This window comes from Aythya ferina (assembly GCF_964211825.1).
Source record: "Aythya ferina genome assembly, chromosome: 3".
In the NCBI taxonomy this organism is placed as follows: Eukaryota; Metazoa; Chordata; class Aves; order Anseriformes; family Anatidae; genus Aythya; species Aythya ferina.
Window position 1 is genome coordinate 82650055 of NC_140298.1, and position 24081 is coordinate 82674135.

The 24081-nt window shown below is 35.6% G+C and overlaps 1 protein-coding gene across 13 annotated transcripts in view; it reads left to right on the top strand.

Annotated features, from left to right (window-relative positions):
• The window catches only part of EYA4 (EYA transcriptional coactivator and phosphatase 4), a 157141-nt gene that overhangs the window by 54149 nt on the left and 78911 nt on the right, over positions 1 to 24081 (top strand). The window contains exon 1 of one of the 13 annotated variants that reach the window (XM_084513336.1): positions 12268 to 12344. The exons of the other annotated variants lie outside the window; for them this stretch is intronic. The gene's annotated coding sequence lies outside the window, so the exon portion shown is untranslated. Of the gene's footprint in view, positions 1 to 12267; positions 12345 to 24081 lie in introns of those variants that run through there. 13 annotated transcript variants of the gene reach the window in all.

The following is a 24081-nucleotide window of genomic DNA, read 5'->3' on the forward strand; positions in this document are numbered from 1 at the left end:
ATCTTCAAGGGCCCATAGCTTCATATACTGGTAAGCTGATGAGGTTATGATAAATTATTAGGAAAAGCAATACTGCAATACTTTTTTTTTTTTTTTTGTGTGTGTGTGTGTGTGTGTGCAGTGGAAAGCTCTTGTCAGACTGCATCAAATGAAAGACATTAGTTAATGTTTTCCTAATTCTCAAGGTTTAATTGTTCGTTCATATGTTCTGAAACATTCCATCATCTCCATTTTATATATGATTTTCTGTATTTCATTGAGATAATAGCTGTTTCAAACTACTTGTATCCCCAGAATTCATCTTTGATCTGCTTCATTTATTCTAAAACTTGGTGCGCTTCCAGGTCCTATTTGTGTTCCTTTCCCAATAAGCAACTCTGAAACAATGTGTCCCTCTGAGACTGCAAAAGTAACCTAGCAATCTGTGGTTGTCGCTCCCTTTTTGTCTATATGGTAAATCTTATTATAGAAACAAGAAGTTTAGATTTCATTTAACTAAGAAATGAAGTGTCAGCTTCAAGGCTCCAGTGTTAGGTTTCTTAACTGTAGAAAAATCTTGGGTTAAACTTACAAAACTGATCATCTGTTTAAATACAATAATCAAAGAGTATGCACCACTGCTTCAGGCATCTAAATTTACATAGATATTTAGGGAACCCAAATTCAGGTTCACCCCACCTACTTCCCCACTGAGAAACCCAAGCTAGAAGTGAGCCAATGAAGAGATGTGGCCTTTGGAACAGTGAAATAGGTCTTGATCTGCAGCATCTCCGGGATAAACAAGTTCCTGAATTGGGCTGTTAATCTTTGTTAACTATTCAGAAAAACTAGGAGGAGTAGAGTTGTATTGTAGTTCCCTAAAGTGGGGCTTCACACAAAATCTACATGTATGTTAAGGTGTCTGATGTTGAGACTCTTCCAGTATTTCTGTCCACACAGCAGAAGAGAGGGAAATCTGCCCTCTATATTAAATTCTGTTTGTCAACCTGCTATAGATTTGGAAGAATTATGGAATTCAGATAAGAGAAATGGAAATTAATAAAGATATTCAAAAACAGAACCCTTCTTTATGGACTGAGGTTAATATAGTTGACAGGTGAGTGTAGAAATGCATGCTCAGTAATGAGTAGGACAGAGACTGTAAGTCAAGTGCTGCAATTTAGGGAGTATTGAAAGAAACTGAAATATTTTTCAAACTCATAAAAGGAATATTTTCCTACTAACACATAATAAAGGTTTATAATTCAGTGCCACTAGAGACTGTGGAGCCTAAAACTTGAGTTTTGTATGACTCTTTTGTTGTGAAAAATAAGATCATCCATAAATATTAATTAGTTTTGATTTGTCCAGATATAAATATGTATATTTCACACAGGAAAAAAAAAACAATGGAGAATAAAGGTAAAATTGAACTCCTTGTAATGGCAGGTTATTCCATAACTACACTGTACAGTGGGGAGATTGTATCTACTTTTAAAATAATCAGCAATGCCCACTTCCAAAAATATGTCATTGTACAACACAAAGATCTCATCTGGTAATTTAATTTATAATAGGGACTGAAGGCAAAGATACCACATTTGATATCCTGAGCTATTAGCCAGCTCTGGAGTGCAGCACTCTCTGGGGAAAAAAAATAATTCCCTCTTCTGCTGCCAATTTGTCTCTGCTTCTCTCTCATGCAGATACTTGTGTAAAAAGGACTTCAGGTGTAACTTCCTTTCTTTCTAACCCATCCTTCTGCACAGGCACAGTCATGCATTCATTTATTTTTTTTAAAATATGGGTTTGAAACTGCCTTTAATTCCTCAGTGCTTTTAATGCAGTGCTTGGATGTTCATAGCAGTGACAGAAAGCAGAACTAGAGCTATATTTAGTAACAGGGTACTATTTGCTTGGGCCCTGCCTCTGTCCAGATGTGACTCTTTTGGGCCAAATCGGCATGAATCTTGCATACATGGCATAGAAGTTTTCTTGTAGTGAAGTAACTGTGCTTCACTTCAGTTTGGTATTTTAGTTACTATCTTGTATATTTCCTCTCTCTGTTCTGTACCTCAAGATATTTCAAAGATTTCTTAGTATTTTCTAATATTCCCTTGAACTCTAGCTAAAACTGAAGATATTTTTAGTGAATTCATTTTGAATGTGTGTGCTTGAGTTGTTTCAAATCTCTGGAGCAATGTTTTTATGCACTATATACATTTTTCAATAATATCTCAATGTATTTGTAGCTCTCTAGAAATATGTGTGCTGTGTAAGTCTCATTTCTAATTACACACATTACCACGTGATGTCTTTTTTTGTTGAGAACAGCAAACAATTGCAAATCTGGTAAAGAGAATAGACCTGAAATATCAGATGGAAGCTTAACCATATTCCAGTTCCAGTTCGATTCAGGTAGTGATTTTCACATATGCCCAACTGCACACTGAATAATCTTATTAAAGCCAATGAAACAATTCACATGTGAAGAAATAAACATATGCATAAGCATTTTTACAGTTTGTGTCAAATACTCTCACTGGCTTAGAAACCAGTATTTAAAAACACATACATTGCCTGAATGTATATCTCCAAAACGCTGTCTTGTATTCTAAAAATTGGCAAACTACAGTTGTGTCTGTCTGAAAGAGAATAAAAAGCTTTATCTATATATCTGTATTCTACCAATGACCAGAATCACTACGCTATCTTTAAAACTGAGAAAAAATTGTTTTGGTGTACCACAAGGAAATACCATTTGTGTTTTTTGTCTGTGTTCCTTTAGACTTGGTTCTTGGTTTCCAGTTTGGAAAGAAGTTTTGTTCACCTGCAAAAGTAACTAGGTTTTCCTCAAATACCTTCATTTTGTGTGTATTTCAGTTCATTTCATTCTCCACAGAATGAAGCTTCTATATTTTATTCTCTATTTTGAAAAAAGTACTATTCAATTCTTGGAAATTATCAAAAGGCTATCTGTAGAAGCAGAATTCCAAGTTCCTTATTTAGGCAGTAATATATTTTTTTAGAGGTGTGTTTTAGAGAAGAAATAAATTGATAGGTGTAAAAGCAAAACACAACATCATTATAGATTTTTAAAATTATTTGTTATTGTTGTTAACCATTTCAAAGCACTTTGTGTTTCATGACAGTAACAGTATCCCGATTTTACTAAAGCTTCTAAATTATCATGACATATTTCATGACATATTTATTCTTCATGACATATCATGACATATTTCATGACATATTTATTCTTCATTTATATATGCAAATCTAAATAGCATGTAGAAGCAACTTGTCTACGTTATAGTACTTGTGTCCAGAAACAGAGATCATGATTTTAATCCAAGTTATTCTTCCAAATGCTTGTGCTGATGCTGAAAAATTGGTTATGATGATGGAGGATGTTTGCTCTCCAGCACTAGTCACTTGTAAGATGATCCACCTTTGAAGTTGCGGTAAAACCTCTGAAATACTATATTTTTGAGTAGAGCAGTGTTGAAATCTATATCCTGATCCAAATTTTGCTCTCACAACAGTGCAACCCTATTGACTGTAGTGGAATTGCAAGTCAGATGAGGGAAAAAATTCAATGAATTAAAACTTCATAACATAGAAATACCAGGCAAAAGATAAAGGAAGGGCCAAATTTTGGTAGTATGTCATGAATAATTTTAGATCAACACTGCAGTAAAGGAGAGTATTGTCATAAATGGACGTTAATAGCATTGCATTTCTATTTTTAAACCTGCATGTTTGAAAAATACTATAGGATTCTTGCATATGAAGCAGTACAGAATTTTAAGTGATTTTACAAATTTTAAAAGCTTGTAGATTTTAGCAGGTGATCAGTTTAATACAAGGGTGTTTTGACAAAACTCTCTGTGGAAGCCAAAAGCCATATTGTGCTCTTGGTTATTGTGGTGCATTCCACACCAAACTGCTGAGCTTGTCTAGTGAGCATAATATGCCCCCACATCTTTTCTGGGTTGCAGAGGACTTAAAAATGAACTTAGACTTCAGGATACAGTAATTTAAAGCAAAGAGTGTATTTAATAAATTTACAAAGAGGGAGGATTGTGTTTTATTTAAGCAGTAGGCTGTCACTGAAGGAAAAAGAAATAAAAGCCTATAGTGTAGCACAGCAGAAAAAGGAGCAAGCTGCTGAAAGCTGGATAATTTGGGGATATAGAGATGTCACTTCCTCTCTTTGCCAGGCTGTGAAATTCTTTGCAATTCCCACTGGTAAAGCTGCCAACACAAACAAAGAAAAAAATGGAAACTTCTGTGCAAGTTCTCCTTTGATACACAGAAGAGCATATACATTCAAAGGAATGAATTTATCAGCACTGTGTTTGATACAAACCTTATGAAAGTATTATGGGAAAAGCATGGACATCTTACCCTAAAGAAAGAAAATAATAAGAAATTAATTAGCTAATTATACTATAATATCATTAGAATTGTGTTTCTAAGGGATGATTTTAGCAATGCATGCACAGTTTAAAACTATGGAATACTAAGGTGCCCACCAGTTAGTGTCATCTGTAAAGAATCAGCAGCATGGCTCAGCAGAACTTTCAGAGTACGGGTTCTTTATTAACACATTGATGACTTCGAGCTTAAATGTAGTTATACAGAAAGAGCTGTAAAATTTTTGTACCGGAAATAATTTATATTAATTTAGATTTTATTCAAACTTTTAAAGGATATTAAAAGGTTAACTGACCCAGCTAGGCTGGGTGTCTTTCTGGAATAACCACACCTAGACATGAAGACCAAGAATTTTCCCTGTAATAATCTATGTAACTCATGTATTCCATTAAGTTTTACTTGAGGATCGCTTTTTTATTAAATTAAAAGCATTTCTTTGTAATGTGGCTGGATTTTGTCAACATATGAAAGATAAACTTCATTCATGTCCCAAACAGAGCTTTTATTTAGTTTTGTTTAGTGGAATACTGCACAAGCTTTTATAATTTATTTTTTCTTTTGTAGTACCTTATTTGTATTGGTTTATTTTAATGCATATATAAATTTATCAGGTTGCATTGAAATTTCATATTAAAAAAAAACACTAACTTTTTGTTCCATACTTCTGTATGAGTCTTAGTAAAGGAGGTGATATCAGTTAAAACACTGCTTTTGTTGAACCATTAGATACCTGAAAGAGCTTACTTGCTAGAAAACAGTCATTTATGGACAGTCTTTTTCAGGGTGAGTCAGCCATTCCTTAATTCCCGTGTCTCCCAAGTCAGAAGCTAAACACCATCTTTTCCCTCATGTAAAAAGCACTTCCCCTACCACATCAGGCTTTGCTCCAGGCACAAATAAACAGTGTGAATCCTAGCACTGTGCCCAGAAAGGTCAGGCACTGTTGCTGCTGTTCCTGCTTTTGCCTGCCCCAGAACAAGAGCACCGCCTTGAAGTGGTTTGCATACCGCAGCTTAGGAATCCCTGCTTTAGTTATCTTGGGCTTGGTATTGCTCTAGCTTTCTGGTGAGGAGGCCTATGGCAATTATGAAGGTGCCAGTCAGCTTTCAAAATAAACAGTATGTTAAAGCAAGGATAGAGCCCTTGTTTTATTTGAAAAATATATCATACCATTCTTCAAAACATTATTTCTGAGCATGTACAATAAAACAGCCACGTGTATGAGGAGTGAGGGGGAAGAGGAAGGAGAGCTTGCAGGAGCAGGGCAATAGCTAAAAAAATGCTCAGTACAAGCAGTGAAAAACATCTGGAGAAAAAAAAAATAGAAAAATGGATAGCATTTCGTCTACTCAGACCAGATATTACTTAGATTGAGGCCTGACTAAGAGCAGTAAAATACTAACAAACACTCTTAAGAAGTGTCTTTGAAGTCATAATGGTGAAAATGATAGAAATTGTGGTCTGTTAATCAGAAGTTCAAGTCAAAAAAGCCTCAACAATTCAGCCTCTTTATTTCCCTTGCAGCTTTCAGGATCAGCTTTAAAAATTTAAAATCCTCTTCCCAACTTTCACGTAACTGTAGTTCTCTCCTGTACTTATTTAAATAAACTTTTCATTTGGTCATAAAATAAACTTTGAAGATTATACTAGAGTAGACTCTGCAGAGCCATAAGAAAAAACTAGATTTTAAACTTTCAGTTTGTATGCCTGGCACTGATCTTGATTGGGGCCCTAGAAAATGCGGTGACAATTTTTTTGACATTTAAAAAATTGTTTTTACCTTTAAGGCCTTAGTTAAAATGTTACATGACAACTTCCCTTTAGGAGAAATTATATGAAAACTCTTTTCATATAATTTGTCCCTTGAACTTAATGTATATTTTGAAATGTTCAGGATTTTTCTTGTTTTAAAATGCAGTTTAAATTTTTATTTCAAGTTACTTTGTTTTAAATCAGAATTAATATCAGATTCTCTTAAAATGCCCCCTGAGATTAAGATGTAGGTAAGTACTTTTAGACAAAATTTCATGGAGGAGATCAATGGAAAAAAATGAGATGGAGAGGCTGAGGAAAAAATACTGTTTCCAGTTTTGACAATTTTGTTGTATTTATGATATTAATGTTTTGAGTTAAAGGCTTAATATCAAAGGCTTAGTATTTCAAGTTAAAGACATGAAGATATATACTTGTATTTTACAAAGTTACATGTAAGAGTGTACAAATAAATTGGAAAATGTGAATACAGAAAAAAAAACAAGCAATTTTTAGTGATTTTTAAGCTCTTTTGGGAATGTATTTTCAAATATTTATGGTTTGTTTGTTGTTTTTAAACTTTTTCATTATCACTGTAAATTTGATGTACTGCTATATCTATTTCTACTTCGAATTCAGCAATTTAGATAGCTCATGTCAATAATGAAAAAAGCGCAGTAATGAAAAAAGTGCGTATCTTGACATCCAGCCAGAGATATCTTGACATTTGTTGTTTCATTCTCTGTACCTGAGAAGCCACTTTCTGCAAGGCTGAGAGGAATAAAGTGAGGAAAAGTGACAGGGATGGTGATGAAACTGAACTTTCCGCCATGAGTTGCAAGATGTTAAGTGTCCAGGTAGAACGTAACAGAGCTTTAGTTGACTAGACAAATACAGTATCGATAGAACTGTTAAAATAGTGATGATTTTATTTATCTCCGTTGCTTTTACAAACAAGCCCTGGAGCAGGTAGGAGGCAATTTTGACATGCAATTCAAAGGATAGTTTGGCCTCCTATAAGATCTATCAGCTGTTGTGGAATTGCAACAGAAACATTTTGAACAAAACAAACAAACAAAAAAAACCAAATAGATCAGAGGTGACAAATGCATCTGAGAGGGGTTTATAAATGTAAATTTAATTTAAATTTATTGAAAAAGCATGGCAGTTTAGACCTGGGAATTTATTTTTTCCAACAGTTTGTAGCTAAAAAGAGGAACAAACAAAGAAGTTAAAAGCGGTTGAGCTAGTTTTTTTGACACAATTGGGCTGGTTTGAGGCACCATTAGACCAGCCTGGCTAGAGGTTCATACCCCTAGGGCCTGTCATGACCTATTGAGACTCAGTCCCACAGCCAGGGAAATGTAAAGAGGCCCCGAGGGGGATCGAAGTCACTGCCTTGCACAGTTCTCGTGATCAAAGCGCCTTCAAACTCTCTTTGAATGCAAGATCAGAGTCCACTAAAATATTTATTTGGCATTGAATTTGATCTCTAATTATGAAACTGTTGACCAAACCAAAATCTCATAAGCAGTCCTTTCTCAAAAAGTGCTCTCCTTGCATTCATTTGTCATCAGTTGTATCACTGTATTGCTCAAAAAACGTACTGACTCAAAATGTGGAATAGTAGTGATGGCTCTCAAAATGCATTAGAAAGGCTTGCTCTACAGCAACAAAATTTGCTGCTGTTGTGTGTTTTTCCCTCTAAAGTATCTTGAGAAGTACTTCACATATCATATGATGAAATCTGAAGGAATAGTTTTTAAAAAAAAAGCAACTGCAAAATTGCATTCAAGGGAACCATATGTTCCCATCAGTATCTGAATAAGTGATTACTGATTATATAAATAAAGCATTTTCCTTTTCTCCAATTTCTCCACCTAGAGGAAAAAGGAGAAAAAAGTAGTAGAGAAATCTTTCTTACCTCCCCTGATATTTGTATTGGTTTGGAAAGATGTGGATGTAACAGTACCTGAAACTTGTTTAGTCCTGAACAGTTTTTTAATTTGTGATTATGTAAAAGGTAAAGAAGCACTGGCTTTTGCTTTGGTATTCTCTCTGTTGCTGGCAAGCAGTGAACAGCAATGTACAAAGCAAACTACAGAATAAGAAACATCACTGAGAAGAGAATTCCAAATTATATCTGAAGCAATTTTCATTACTGCGACCTTAAACCAAACACATTCAGTATCAGAACTAATTGAGAAATTCAAAGTACTTAACATTTCATGCTTTCATGTTTTTTTCAAATTAATACTTTTTTTTTTTTTTTTTTTTAATTCGCTAATGTCTGCAATACTCTTGCTTAATGTTCCTTTCTTTTATATTTGTGTCCTTAGAATGGTGGTGTAAAGGCCCAAAGAAACTCCCCATTTATGTGTCCATAGAAAACACCTCCCCCCTTGGTGATCTCAATTTGTGAATGGTGTCGCTCATTAGTCACAGAGATGCTGGGACAGTGGTTTCCCTGGCTATCAAAGAAAGAATGTTTTGCTGTACATGTAATGATTTTTCTCTGATCATCTTTTGACAGTATTGCTATGTGCACAGAATTATGGCTTTGATGTATTTTATATCTTTTGTCACCACCACTGTGTTCATTCTTTAATGCGATAGACACTTTCAACAGTAATGATAGTTTAAGACTATAGTTTGGTGTCAGGCACACAGGCCTGTGAAACGACAGAACTATCTTGCTTTATTGGAAAAAAGAGGAAGACTGATGATTATTTCCTTGGTCCTTGACTTCCTGGGATCAGAGAAGTGTTGGTTTGTGGCTGGAGATGGGGAAGTTTAGGAAGACAGAGGTGAGGTAGTGGGGCTGTGGGGCAAGTGAGCCTCCTCTGCTCTGAAGCCACTGTCTGCAGACCTCCTGTGTACAGAGGTGTATGAAGGGGGTGAGGGCATGCTCCTGAAATACCTGGGGAATCCACAACCAGGCTGCACTTCCTCTGCCTTGATGCCTGGTAGAAGAGGCACATTTTATTCCTCATCTACTACTGTGATGACTCTGCAGTTTGTAGAGCAGTGTCCAAGGTTTTCAGTGGCAGAATTCATAGTTTGTATCTGTCCCATGGCTTTCAATCTTTCCTTGGCAGCATTTTCCATGATTGCTTTTTCCTTTGTTTCCCTTTTTTGATGGTGAAATAAGCAATTGCTTTTTCGCAGTCTTGCATTAGTAAACTTTAACATCTGACATATTAGTTGTTTCAGCAGTTAAGAATGAGGTTATGCCCAATGCTAATGTCAAAAACAACATCTGAAAGCTGATTATGCTCTCCCCAATTCTTTATGTATGCTTCAGTGGGTTTTCATTGTCAAAGAGATGGGCTTTATTATACCACATAATGCAATAAAATGAGGATTACTTGGACTTTCAGACCATGAGATAATAGCAGCTGACAGGCACCTGTTTAAGGACGTATATGGTATTTGTAAGCACAAGTATTTTATAAAAATTAAGCAAAACTTCCAATTAAAAATCTTTTTCACTTAAAGTGCCTAAATAGATTTAGGTACAAAAAAGGCATCGAGGGATCTGGATGGATGTATTTATTAGTGGCTCTTAAAGTCCTGACAGTCCATTCTAATAATAAAGTGTGGGACCTGTCAAATGATGGCACAAATATTCTAATCTGAACTGACGTAGCTTTCTAGCCCAGTTCATCAATCATGTTTTATTAGCTTTAACAGAGCCAAGCTGCTATCTGTCATTTGGATGTTGTAGTGGTGACAAAAACTGGTGCCGAAAATGTGCTGCAGGTGTAACTTTCACTCAAAGAACATTTCTGAGCAGCAGTCAGGTTGGGTTTGTGTGGGGAGAGAGTGCCATCTTCAGTTCCATGTCTCCCCATGAAACAAGGCTGACTTTTGATGTTGCCCGATGGCTAAGAAGTGAAGAACAAAGTACCAGTAGAAATTTGGAAATGGTTCTCAATTCTTATTTTTATGGGACGTTGGACTTACAAAGAAAAATGCTAAACACCATGTTCTTGTTCCCATTTTAAGATACAGTTTATTTAGATACAGCTGTTGTGATGAGTAATTTCCAGTACAGTAAAGAAAGTTTGGGTTTTGCCTTTTTGGTTTGCAGTGTTGTATGAAGAAAATAACAGTTGCCAGCTGGACTGCAGAACACTAGTAACCAGTAGCATATTGCATGCATCAAAAATGAGAGCTAGTGGTCTGTATGCTGCTGCATATTTACTGTGTTTTGTAAGAGCAATCAGTTCCCTGTATTCTTTCAGCATAGAATTGACTTGGTGTTTGCACTGGGGTCCTGGCACTTGACCCTTGTTTTCTTTGGCTGTGTGTCATTTTGCAGCAGAGCTCGAGGACACTCCTCATCTCTTGTTTCCAGCATGTTAACATATTCAAGTAAATATTATCTGGCACAGGCATAGGCATTATCCTTTGGAGGAGTATTTGTAAAAGTTTTAAAGTCCAGATTAAACCATGGCATCCATCTTCCTCCCTCCTGAATTTCTTTTATTCACAAGATGAATGTTACCTGCAAAATTCTTTCTTTGATCTTAAAAAAAGACTTTATTATGTGAATATACACAGACAAGGTTAGCACTCATAAATGTCTGTATTACTTGCAGGATATATGCCCAGGTAGGTCTCCTTATTTTAACACTTAATGGGACTTGGTACAATAAGGAGCAGATGTGTCGTAACGACAGCAGGCAAGCAGGGACTGGGAAGGTGGTTTCATTAAAAGAGCCTTGGGATAAATGCAGCACATTAGATACTCACTGAAAGACAGGAGCTGTTGATGGGGTGACCTCTGAATGCAAGTCATCTTACTATAAACAGAAGGGTGTGGAAAGCCATTGGACAGAGCCAAGCGTGTTTACTATCCAGATCTCCTCTTAGTTAACTTAAGTAATCTGACTGCGTGAGGCTCGGTCTGACAGTTCAGGGAAGAACAAAGTGTCTTCAGTATTTCTGAGTTTAGAAAGTTGTAGCTGGCCTGTGGATAAGGTTTTTGTCTGGAAAATCTGTCTGAACACCTTAGCTGCTGAACAGCGGAAGTTCATTAGTGCTGAACATCACAGACACTCTTTTATTTTGAGTGTGTCCTGGTTACTTCACACATTTGGGGAATTTGGTTCTGTTCTTCAGAGATAAATGAGGTAAGGTTATGACGAATTTCCATTTGCGATACTGATGCAATTGTTCAGTGATACAACGGGAAATGTAAGTGGTTATTAATTGTGTGGTTGGATTTATTCTGAAAATGAGTTTTTGTTTTCATTTCTATAGTAGCAGTTTCAAACTTGTTTTAGAACAACATATTTGTTAATAGTGGTTGTGGTGTACAGTAATTTAGATAGTCATTTGTCTGAATCCCTCAAGTACTTTCCTCTTTTGGGAGCAACCTTTTATTACTACAGGAGGTAAACTTGTTAAGTGCTGTAAGAAATGAAGGGTGTTATTCTGTAGTATGCTGTGAATGACACATTTTGTCAAATCTTTAGGCAGTTTGTTGTTTGGGCTACTCATCATTGTAAGAGACACTTAAAGGCTAGTATGCTGAGACAGGTGCCTAGACAAGCAGAGCTGAAATTAGTTAGCCCTAAATTAAAAAAAACTGTGGAGGCAAATAGAGATTTTAATTTACTACTACATTTCAGTCCATTTAGTCCATTTCTAACTTGGTTAGGCATTAGTTTGGAATAAATAATGCACCCTTAAATCATGCTTTATATCTCTGTAGCATTATGTGCCAGTTGGCACTGTGTCTTTATATTTGAACACTGTGACTGTTTCAAAGTTTTAAATGGCTTTTGCTCATTTCCATAGCTCATTTTTTCTGAAAACAAACTCTGATTAAAAACTTCCTTGACCAGGGAGCGTGGGAGCATGCGTTGCTGTTGCACCCGAATGCTTTTTTCTGCCTTTGAGCCAGTGTAGCAGGCAGGCACAGCGATGCTGCTGCCGTGCTGTGCGCAGGGGGCCACGGCGTGAGCTGGCAACAACCACCCGGCTGTCGAAACGCCTGCTCCATTCAGGGAGACTCAGAGGGGGCTTGCACTGGGAGCAGCGTTTCGTTGTCCTAGGAAAGCAAACAACACGATAGAGGAGAAAGGGCAGCCTGGTTTGGTCCGTCTGTAAAAACTGATTTACTGCTATAGGGAACTGTAATGTTTAGGGAACCTGTTTGAAGAAAGGTATGATAAATTATTACAGCCAATAAGTTCTTCGATTTTGTTTCTGGGGTCTGGTGAGCAGCAAGTAGCAGTATCCAATTACATGTTTCTTTTCTTGGACTGCTCACTCTTTTCTGAAATACATTTCAGCTAAGAAGCTTTTAACTGTCTCACCACCTTTTTTTGCCATTGTAATGTCTTTATCTGCTAACATAAATCAAATGTAAATTCTGAAAAGATACATAAAGCAAGAAACACTTTAAATTCCTGAATGAAAAACAGTTCTCGCCAAAGGATTTTTCCAACATAATTTTGAATTTATTGAACTGCGTAATGTAACTTGCTAAATGCTATAGTGGATCAAGTAGCATCAGCCATGTAGCTGAAGCAAAAGAACTTGAATTTGGCTTTGGGGAAATGTTTGTTTGTTTGTATGATCATGCAAGTATGTATATGCACATTTGAGTGTGTATACAGGGAAGCTAATTCATCTGCTACAAAAAATTGGAAGTTCATGTTAATTTGTAAGCTTAGATTTACAAAATTTAGGATTTGATAAAAACGTCTGAAGATACTGTAAAATAGAGGAAATATAAGAAAAACACACCACATACTATCTGTCTCCTATTTGCATTATTACATATTTTTTTAAGTCTTTTGATTTCTGTTTGCAAGTAGCTATACTTAAATTTATTAAAGTTATGTGTACGTTGGGATAATCTAGGAAATACTTAGCACTTTATTTAGTTTTAATCTTTGACTTTTAAAATTGATTTGGTAAATGTTAATTTAGGAATGGTTAAAGTTTTAACATAATACATCATTTCAGTATTAAAATTAAAGACAGCATGGCTGTATTATATTTATCTGTAAAAGATATGTGAACTGTTTGTAGATTTTAATGTTCTGGTTAATGTTCTACTTATTTTGGTGTTTTATTTTATGAACTCTATTTTCAATTACTCTGTTGGAAAAATCCAAAAATTTGCATTTCTCTAATGGCTTAACAGGAAATATAATATTTGAGTATCATATGCAGTTTATTTCTCAATTTAATTCAGAGTTTATTCATTGCCCTGAGTTAATACACAATTAAACAATAATCAGTTATAAGTTATATCTGAAGAAAATGTGAAGGTTTTTAAACAGCTCATTTTAAACAAATCTCTTTTTATCTCCAAAAGAATGCAGTTAAAATATATATTGAAAAACCTGGATTGATTTAAAAGCGTAATTATTCTATTGTTTGTATTGGATTGAACAGTCATAGGCACTATCCCAGAATAGTAGAATATACTATTATTTTAGCTATAGTTAATTGAAGATTTGATTACTAAATATTAAACCAAAGTTCTCTGTGTGTTCTCATGGTAAATCTGTAATTGTTTTTCAAAATTCATTTCAGGAATATTTAAAGGTCATTAACTGAGCTTTACAATTATATAACTCTGGCTGATCATCTGGTATAACTGATAATAAAAAGTTTGGAAGGGAAAATAATTTGAAGTGGTTTCACATGAACAGAGATTCTGTATGTATTATATTTATTTACACACAAAAATATGTATTCTCATGTACTTGCATGCATGTTTGAACAGTTCTTTTTACCGGGGGTTGCTTTTTGGATAATAGTACCTAATATAATAATTTGGATAATAATATCTAGCAGTTAAGTTTTTGTGGCACTTGAAGTATTTGTGCTGCTGGTTCAGGTGAGCTCTGCATTCAATTAGAGTCAGAACTGAGCACCAAATGTATGTACTCCTCTGAGCGCCCAGAGTGTTCGCTCCACTGAAGCACAGTTTAACTTGATTGATACACGGATTTTAAAGCAAATAAGGACTAATTTTTGCCTGTGGCAAAAGATCTTTGAAGTTTCATGCCTGCGCTGAGGCCAGATTAGTGAAGCGGCAGGACTGTGGCTAGGACTGTGACCCTGTTGTGCTTGGCAGGTTGTGATGAATGGGGGAATCTTTCTTAACCTTGTGGCCAAAACATTCCAGTATCACAGGTTAGGGAGGCAGGAGAGAAGGGAAGGGGGAGTCAAAAGATGCAGAAGCCTTGGCACATTCAGGCAGGAGACAAAGGACACTTGCTTGTTTGTTTGAAAAAGGGGCAAACATGCATTTCCATTGAATATGCCTGGAAAGGATATGGGAGAGAGTATATAGCAGATGCTCTGCAATATACTTTATTGTCATTTCTAACAGTTGACCTTGGTATATGAAATTTATCCTTTGCTGTTAATCTGTCTCCTGCTTTTGCTTTGAGTGCTTTCAGAGTTTAGAGAAGCTTGCTTGTTATATTCTCCTAAACAAAAGAGGTTTTCATTTAAGGCTTGAGATGTGTATAAAGCCATCCAAAATAAATTGGAGGAATGCCTTATTCCAAGTACTTGCCTGTTGGTGAATTTTAAATTTAATGTAATGAATATAAATATAAAGAGTATAAGCAAAGTTGTATGAATTTGAAAAAAAAAATAAAAATTAAACACCAAAAAAAACCCACAAAACAATTAATTGCTTCTGGAAAGCTGATCTTACTATTTCTATTTATAAAGCATTTATTTTTAAAGTAAAATACACATTTTAAAATAGCAGTATAATGAAAAATCTAAAAAATATTTCGGGTATGGTAGTGTAAAGTAGTATATAGTGGTATGAACCAGTCAAACTTTCAAACCTGAAAAATGAGGCAAAAATGGCTTATATATGAAGTGAAATATGATCTATCAAGGCATCTTGTGATTCTTTCTGTGGCATTTTAAGAGCTATATTACCTCTGATGTTGTCCCTGTTGACTAATAATGAAAAATATATTATTAGATTATGGCCTGAGATTTTTTTACATTCTTTATACTATAAATACAGCTATGCTGGCTAGTGTTAAGAACTATAGCATAAAGCAAAAGGAAAAGAAAGAATGGTTAGAGTTTTTAACATGCATTCTAATTGTGGCTGTTGTTGTTACTACTGTAAAAGCAAACACATTGCATTCCTCTTTATAAATAAAATGAAACATTTATTCTTCTGGATGTCATTTTAACTGTGATAGTTATAATATTTTTAGCAGGTGTTGTGTTGTAAATGTACCTGGAGTTCACTAGTTCATTAATATTTTAAAAATTAAATGTAAATTTTATATATATATATACACATGCCATATATATATATAAATGTAGTCTCACTAAACAGTACTTTTCTTCTATGTTACTTGCAAGAGTAGAGTAACTAGATGTACATTGCATGTATTATATTTTCTTATGCACTTATTAGAAATTCCTTTATCTGTAGTTTGCCTCACGTAAATTATTATTCTTGCTTCTCCACCCTTTATAAAAAAGACTTGTTTTTAGCAGCATTTTCTTAAAGTGTTTTAGACAACGCTTTTATGGAAGTGTTCTAGAGACACTGGAAACTAACCAGAAACTAACTACATTCTGTTGCATGATACAAATGCATGTGAATATGTCTTTCGATTATGTCCACTTGTTTGTGAAATTTTATACTGCGGTGTTGTGTGTTACTTTATCTTTCTGCTAACAAATTATTTCTTCATGAGTTAGACAACATATGGACCATAAAGAACTGATTATCTTATTTTGACCAGCAAGTAGTTTGAGCTACAGAGAATTTTTTGCATTCATATTTTAATGGAAGTAGGTTCCACAGTCTTTGGTTATCTGATGTAGTTTATTAATGTTACAACAGCTGCTAGAAATTATTTCTACAATACTAAGCAAATTAGTGTCAGTAATGAGGAAGAACAGAAATGTATGGTACTGAAGAAAAAAGACAGCTGTTTACTGTATATGTACTGGAAGTTTACTTGGTAATTTTCAAGGTGGAATATGATGCCTAAAAGTTCTCTTCCATATTATTTTTTCCAGTCTTGAATCCACTTTTGTTTGTGATTTGTAATGTCGTCATCTGTATATATTCTAAGTACATCTTTTTAATTGGAATAGCTTCTGTGCATGGTACAGAAAATACTGGCATTGTACAATTAGCTGATGACTTTACCTTGGACTGTTTTCCTAGACCAAATTATCTATTTATGTTCAGATTCATAGATCCTGTTGAAAAGACAGATACTTACAACTGAATATCTCTGATCTAACACTAATAAGAATAGAATAGGAGGGCAGCTTTTGTTTTTATTTTTTTGTTTGTTTGTTTATTATTTTTATTTGAATACTGTTTTAGCTTGGTCTCCATTTATCTCCCATCTTCCAGAATGCCTACAGGACACTGCTAGCTGATAATGGGTAGGCAGGTGCTGAGCTAAGATCGCGTTCATATTACCTGCTCATATTACCGTGATTGTCCTCCCTCCAACCTGTCTACTCACTCCGTCCACCTGTTGCTGTTTGGCATTAATTTAGCTCCCCTTCCCCCATCCTACAAAGGCATATTCACATGCTTACCTTCTTTATTCTAAATTGTTTTGCTGTGGATAATGAGCCTAACCATCATGTTCTTATTTAGACTTATGCTTAAATCTTTGTGGGTTTGCCCCAAGCTTTGACAACTCTAGTTCAGCAAATGCCCTTTGCTAAAGGACTTTATACAACATAGCCTCAATTAGCTATTTCTGTTACCCACAGAGCTGTTGAAATGAGAAGAAGGCACCAATGGTGCCTTGTGAATATAGGCAGGAGCATATAATTTCCTGCAATTAGTGCAGTTAGTCACTGCCTGTTGCATTCTTAAATCCTAGTACGTATACTCAACATAGAAATTTTCCTGCCTTTGAGGGTTGTGAAGGAGAGTAGTTAACAACTGTCATCCTTTCTGGCAAAAATATTCACCTTTCAGAGCAGGAATTTTTCCTTTTTTTTTTTTTTTTTTTTTCCTTTTTTTCTTTTTTTTTTTTTTTTCTGTCAAGAGTCTGGAGTGATCCTTTCCTGCAGCCTTAGTCAAGCCTCCTACTTCCTGAGCCTGACTACAGCAAAACTACCCAATGGCTAGTTACAAGATAATTTAATTCACGTTGATATTTTAGACCATTTACAGTCTGAGTTCAAGTCAGGATGTGAAAATGAGCTTTAACTGAAAAGTTAGATGATCTTTTTTGGTCTGTGAATAACAGTTACACCTTCCTGTCTTTCTGGTTCTCTGTCACATACAACACTATCTGCTCAAAATCGTTTTCTCTCCTGAGAGATGAGGAGGGATCCAGAATACAGAGAAGTGACTTGAGTCCTTTTTAATAAATGGATTAAAAATTGTAATGAAAAGCTGTGATTCATCACTAGTTTTTCTACTTTCCATGAGCACTTCTACATGGATCAGTACTTCTTCTGATTCTGTATGACATGTATGTACTGGGCTCATCACAAAACTTGTGTTGTACTGCCAGACACAGATAATATACTGATCCCCTACCTTTACATCTGGCTGTATTTGCCGTAACTATAGGACCCCAAAGCCTGGGATAAGACCAACTGTGAAGCAAAAGTTTATCTGAGCAGGACGAAAAGTGATAATGGTGAATGAGTGACTACACTCAAGATAGCTTTTATCTACCACATAGAACTGAGTCATTCAAGTCAACCTAGGAATGTCCTTTTTATCATTAATGAACAAAGTTGTTGTGTGGCCAATTCCATATATTACGCTTTCAGTGGACCCAAACTATTCAATGCCATTCTATCAGAGAGTGATTTGAGTCGTTGATTCATTTATTCTTAAATTGGCTAGATATTAATGAAGACTTTGATGCTAGAAAAGTAATTAGTGCAAAGTTCACATCACAGTATTGCAAACACACTAGGTCTGTCTTTTTTTCCTCCAAACTACATTCCCAGAACTTTCTGAATATAGTTCAAATCCACAATCCTTGTCTTTAGAGCCCCTTTAGCTTTGAGATGAAGAATGCAGATGATGTATATTCACCTCTAAAATAGAGTAGAGGGTGAAGCTGTTGGTGGTGTAGATGGATCTTCCTCAAGGCTCACCAAAGTTCAGGGAGTGGACCTCTCAGCAGAGCTAAGAAACTGAAGATTGTTGATCAAGACTAAGGCACATTTTTGGAAGCTCATCACCTTTAACCTTATCACATAACCATATGTATGTTAAAAATGCAAAACAAAACAAAAAACAAACCAAAAAAAGAGTACATGGTTGGAAGGACTTCTCTATTAAAAGAGGAAATTTTACATATATGTATTTCATCATCTGTGGTGAAGATGAATATTTAATGTGTGTGTGACCGTGAAAGGCACATGGATAGCAGTGCTCCTAGGTAGAAGGACAAGGGCATTTTTTAAAATTTCCTCTAAATGAGGGATGGAAAAGTGATGCAAATTTTCTTTGATATTAGTGGGGGAAAGGTGTTATTTTACAGTGAGATAACAATCTCAGGAAAGAAATTGGCTGTTGTTACTTGGAAGGTCAGCATGCAGACTGTTGGGTGAGCTAAGAGAAAGCTGGACCCCAAAGAAGCATCAGCATCTTCAGAACAGGGAGGCCCCTTGTGGTAGAGGTACTTGTCTTGTGGTAGAGAAATCAGCATTAGCACTGGACACTGTATCACTGTTGATACAAGATGGTTTCCACATGAAAAGAAAACAGTGTGTTTTATTATGCTTTATGGCACAGTACTATGTGCCTTTAACAAAATAACTTGAAGTATTTGCATGATGTATTTGCAACATGGCCAAGTTAACACAGCCATAGGAACGTTAACTTTTGAACTTCCTGACTTTCATTGCTTTAAATTTCAGCTTCAAAGTTTACTTTTTTTTTTTTTCCTTTGCATTTTTTGGCCCTAGTTAGTTTTGAAAAGCAGGAGGAAAGAAAATAATTCAGTTTTTTTTTTGAGGGGGCACTGAATTTTATGCATATAACAGGAGATAACTTGTTATTCCTTTAAATATCGAATGATAACTCTAAAGCATTTTCAGTATGTTTCCTTACAATGTATCTGTGGAGCTGGGGAATCACAAGACTAAATGTAGACAGCAGTGAATAGCATGGCTCTTTTCCTGTATCTCACTGTGTTTCTCTGCTGAAAAAAGAGATCAATGATAGCTAAGAATATTTAGATTTAAAAAAGAATACACTTAAAACTAATTAAAAATGGTGGGATTATAGCAAGTCTGAGAGAGATCATGGGACCGTAACTGAAATAAAAACAGTAAGTGTTTTTCAGTATCTTCTAGCTGATTTCCACTTTGTAGATAGTGGGGAGGCACTGAAGTAGTACTTGGAGATTCAGCTGCACTGATGCATACTGCTGATTTGACAAGACAACAGCAGACCACAGACTTAACTTCATTTTTTAAAAAACAAACGGTCAAAAAAAAAAAAGGGAGAGAGAGAGAGAAAGAGAGGGAGTGAAAGAAAGGGGAAAAAAAAGTGGGGTAAGAGAGTTTTCCAGTGGTAGTATGGTAGTACTTTAGTATTTCTTCCTGAACCTGACTTGGACGATAAATTAGTTTCTCCCTACTCCAGACTGGTGGAGCTTCCTTGCCTTTGCAACTGCTGAATGGGGAGCTAGCTCCTTTCTTTCTTTCTGGGAAAGAAGCCAACCCAATGGCCCATCCTCCCAGTAGGGCAGGGGAAAGTGTTCTGTAAGCTCTGAGCTATTAGGTAACTGATGCTGAAACAAAAAGTGCTATTGTGGTATGGCATTTTCCCTGCCTGCTCCACCAGTTAAGGAAAGGTATATTTCCTTCTTTCATCTAATGCAAACAAACAAAAAGAAAAAAAAAATATATATATTTTTTCCCCACAGTGTATTAGTAAAGGCATTTCCTTGCAAGAAGATAGTACTTTACAGAGTCCCATGACTTAAATTACGACTAGACCATCGCACCCTTTGATATTTTTGAAAGTGCACTTGTGCCAAAGACAATTTAAAATGTGTTTTAAAAATGTTTTCAGGTATATATATAAAAGAGGAAAAAAAAAAAAAAAAAAAAAAACACAAAAAAAAAAACTGAAAGAAGCTTAGAACTCTGAACTGAGTGAACCCATTAATCAGTTTGCAAAAACAAACATGTATGAAACCCTTCCACTGGTAAGAAAGTACCAGGGAAGGAAAGTTTTGACCCTAAAGATAGCCTATGAATGAGAAAATTTAGGAGGTAAGGTTGTCTCAGATTTTATCAGTTTATGCCATGAATACATCTTAATTAGACCTTCTTCTGTAAAACTTCGCAAATACAAACCCAGTTTTATATTAGGTAAATCCTTCTGATGTAATTAGCACCAGGATTTGTGTCCGCCATAAGACTGTGAAATATTCCTGAAAGAAACAGTCATTATGGTCAGTAAGTAAGTATGAAAAAATATATTTACCTGGATTGATTAAATCCCTTGTTACTTCATTTCCTATGTACTGTGCACACCAGCAAAGGGCTCTAGTGTGGCAATAGTCATCGTTCCAGCCTGGTGCAAGAAGATCTATGGGAAATACAACACAGCATTGCAGCCTCTTGGCCTGTCAGGCTGGTTCCTGTCAAAGTTTCATTCTCATTATCATCTACAGTGGTCTATTCAGGAGATCTGAAATATTGGTGATTACAATGATAATTGGTGATTATAAGTGATTACAGAGAGTCATCTCAAAAAGTGGAAGTATTTAACAGATGCTCAACATGCTTTGTCAGTGATAATGCCTTCTTCAAATTAGTATAGACAATGTTCAGAGAAGCTGAGGCTATGAAGCACAAAAATTTACCAGGAGCCATCCCTCTTCATTACTGTAGTTAGTGTTGCAGACAAAGGATTTAATGGAAAACTTGAACAAACAAACAAAAAACAGAACTTTAATACTTAACTAAATTTAATCTAGTGAATTTCTTCAAATTTCTTCTTGAAGTTAAGTTGATTCTTATAGCAATTTTCCCTTCATTCTTCCATTGAAATTAGAGCTGTTATATTTTTAGCTCCACCGAGATACAATAAATCTACCTCAGGATGTGATTCAGATAAAATACAATGATGTACAGTTCTTCACTGTGGAAAAAAATAATGAAAAAAAAATCAATGTACAAAAATTGACAAAAGCATATGTGTCAAGATCTGTCACTCAGCAGTAGAATCAGTGTTTGAGTTTTTAACTAAGTCAGAAACCTAGTTAATACCTGATGGTAAGTAACTAAAGCATTGCATTAATTATTTATACTTTCATATAAATTTATATTGTAAAATTTTATTGTTATTAGTCTTAAGTAACTGAAACCCTGATGAGACTTAGAAGCGTAACATAACTGATTTACTGTGAAAAATTCAGTTGAGAATTTGGGATTATTTAGAATTATTTTCAGATATTTCTCTAAATGACTTCAGCATTTCTGTTTCTCCCTGCAGAATCTTCACTGAGATTTTCTCTTCATATGTATGCATAGCTATAGTATTATTTGAATTTGGCCATCAAAAGCCTGCTTAATTCTCAATAATACTTGTATATTTTCTTAAAATCAGTTTAAAAACATACACATGTATAGAATGCCTACAACTTGTTACTATACCTTAGCACTGTATCTTTAAGCTAGTCCTTTCCTTGTTTTTGCAGGCCAATAAATTATTAATTTATTTGTTTTATAGTAGTAATGAAGGGTGTCGTGATAGCAAAGGAAATCCTTGTTATACTAGGCATTGTACAGACAGTCTCTTTTATAAGGATTTTATCATCAAGATGGTTATAGAGCTGTATGTAAGGAGTGTTGAAGTCAGCACATAAAAAATATAAACTACTGTACTCTTCACTTGCACAGACATCCTGAGCTAAACTCTTTTCCTATATGTCCATTAAATATTCCCCTGAATTCCCCATCCTTCCCTGCTCATTCCACAGAGTTGGACCTCTCCCTTGCTGGTCAGTAGGAGCTGGTGAGCTTTCACACAACAGTAACTTACTGTAGGGAAGCATCTAGACAGTAGAAGTGCACTTGGTGTGCCCATGCTGCAGACCAATCAGAGGTGGCATTACCACAGGCTGAACAAGCATGTAGATATGCTTTGAGATGTCTTTGCATCTGCAAAGTTTTTTTCCCTCTTCACTCTTGTCTCCTTGATATCACATCTTCCACAGCTCCACCTTGCAGAGCTACTTCATTCGGACCCAAAACATTGCAGGCTCCCCATGATCACCAATCTGGGAGGGGTGCTCAAGACCATATTTTATGTCGTAGGTGAGGGAGCTCAGCAGATTAATTGCCAGAATAATTTACTGCTGATGTTGCAAGATTTTTCAGCTGTGCTTACTGTAAGTGCTAGAAGGGATTTCTCACCTGTGTTGCATTATGAGTTTAATACTATGAGTGTGTGTGCGAGAACACCTCGCAGAGCAGGACCAGTTCATGGTTTAACATCTAGTGTAATGAGGTCCAATAAAATCATGTTAAAAGGATGTTAACGTTGCAAAGGAAAACATCAGAAGCAAGGAAATGCCAGAATTAATATGGCCTGTGGAAATCTAGTCTCTTATGCATTATGGTGTGGCTCTTATTACATGACACACTAGGCTTTCCAGGGGATATCTACTTTTTTTTCAGTGAATGCGTAGTTAGATTTTTCTTTTTATGTTCCTCAGTCTATACTTGTTAAACATGAAGCACCTAAATTACAGAATGACTATAAAATCATTCTTTGTCCTGTAGATATTTCTAAGATACATTCACCAAAGTTCTTCGGTGTTTAATAAATACGTCTCATTTTCATACTGCCATCACAGTATCAGACACTTAAAACAGTGTTTATGTTTGAAATCTGAAGAACCAAGGCAGAAATTAAGGCAGAAATTGTATAAAACATTGACTAAAGTTGTCACCAATTTGAGGCAAATTATACCATCATTTTTCTGGTTAAACATAACATTTGTGCACCATCTTGTAAGTTCAAAGTATAGTTTCCCAGCTTGGATCATTAATTAGACGTGCAGTGTAGATGGTGTACCAGAAATATACTGTTATTCTGTGTAGACTGGTAAATAAAGACTCTACTAGTGACTTTCACCATGATTGCACAGGCTTGTCATTATGGTTTTTACTCCCAAATCTTATTAGAGGAGAGCAAGATGTGCTGTTCTGTCCTGCCCCAACAAGCCGTAGTACTCCTCCACTATCCACACCAATCCCTATGTTAGCCACTTTTTTTTTTCAGCTGGCTTCTGATCTCTGATTTTGCTACTTGCAGATCCTCTTCTTCTTTTGCATCACAGTTTCTGTCCCTTCTCCCTGTTAAGATTTTTCTCCTGTTCCTCCTCCCCATATTTGAGGCTACAGGATTTTTCTATTTGTTGACATTGCCCAGGTGTTTTCATGGAGGGACATTGAACTGACCAAGTAAAGGATAGTCCCCTTCCTGATGCCACAGGTGCTTCTGGCAGTCAAGAGAAGTAATTAATAATTCTTACTTGGCTCCAGCTTCTTTGAGACCGAGAGCATTCAGTACAGATAGGGTCTTCAAAAATTCAGGAGCCAGATTACAAGAGGACTCCACTAATGGTATGAAAACAGAGCTCTTAGAAGCTTATAAACCTAAAAAAATTTGGACACCCTTTCACAGAGATGATGATCCCTGGGTACCAGTACACCTTATACTCACCCACTTCCAGTTCTGGGATTCTGCCTTAGAATTTATGGGCACTAAAGCCATATGGGCACAACAGCATAGTTACATGACTCAAAATATGAACTCAATAGCGTGTTTTCTTAAAAAATTGGATTTAAGTATTTTTAGCTGAAACATTTCAAGCATTTTGTAGTAGGCAGACAGGGTAGGAGATTTCAACACTATTTTGTAAA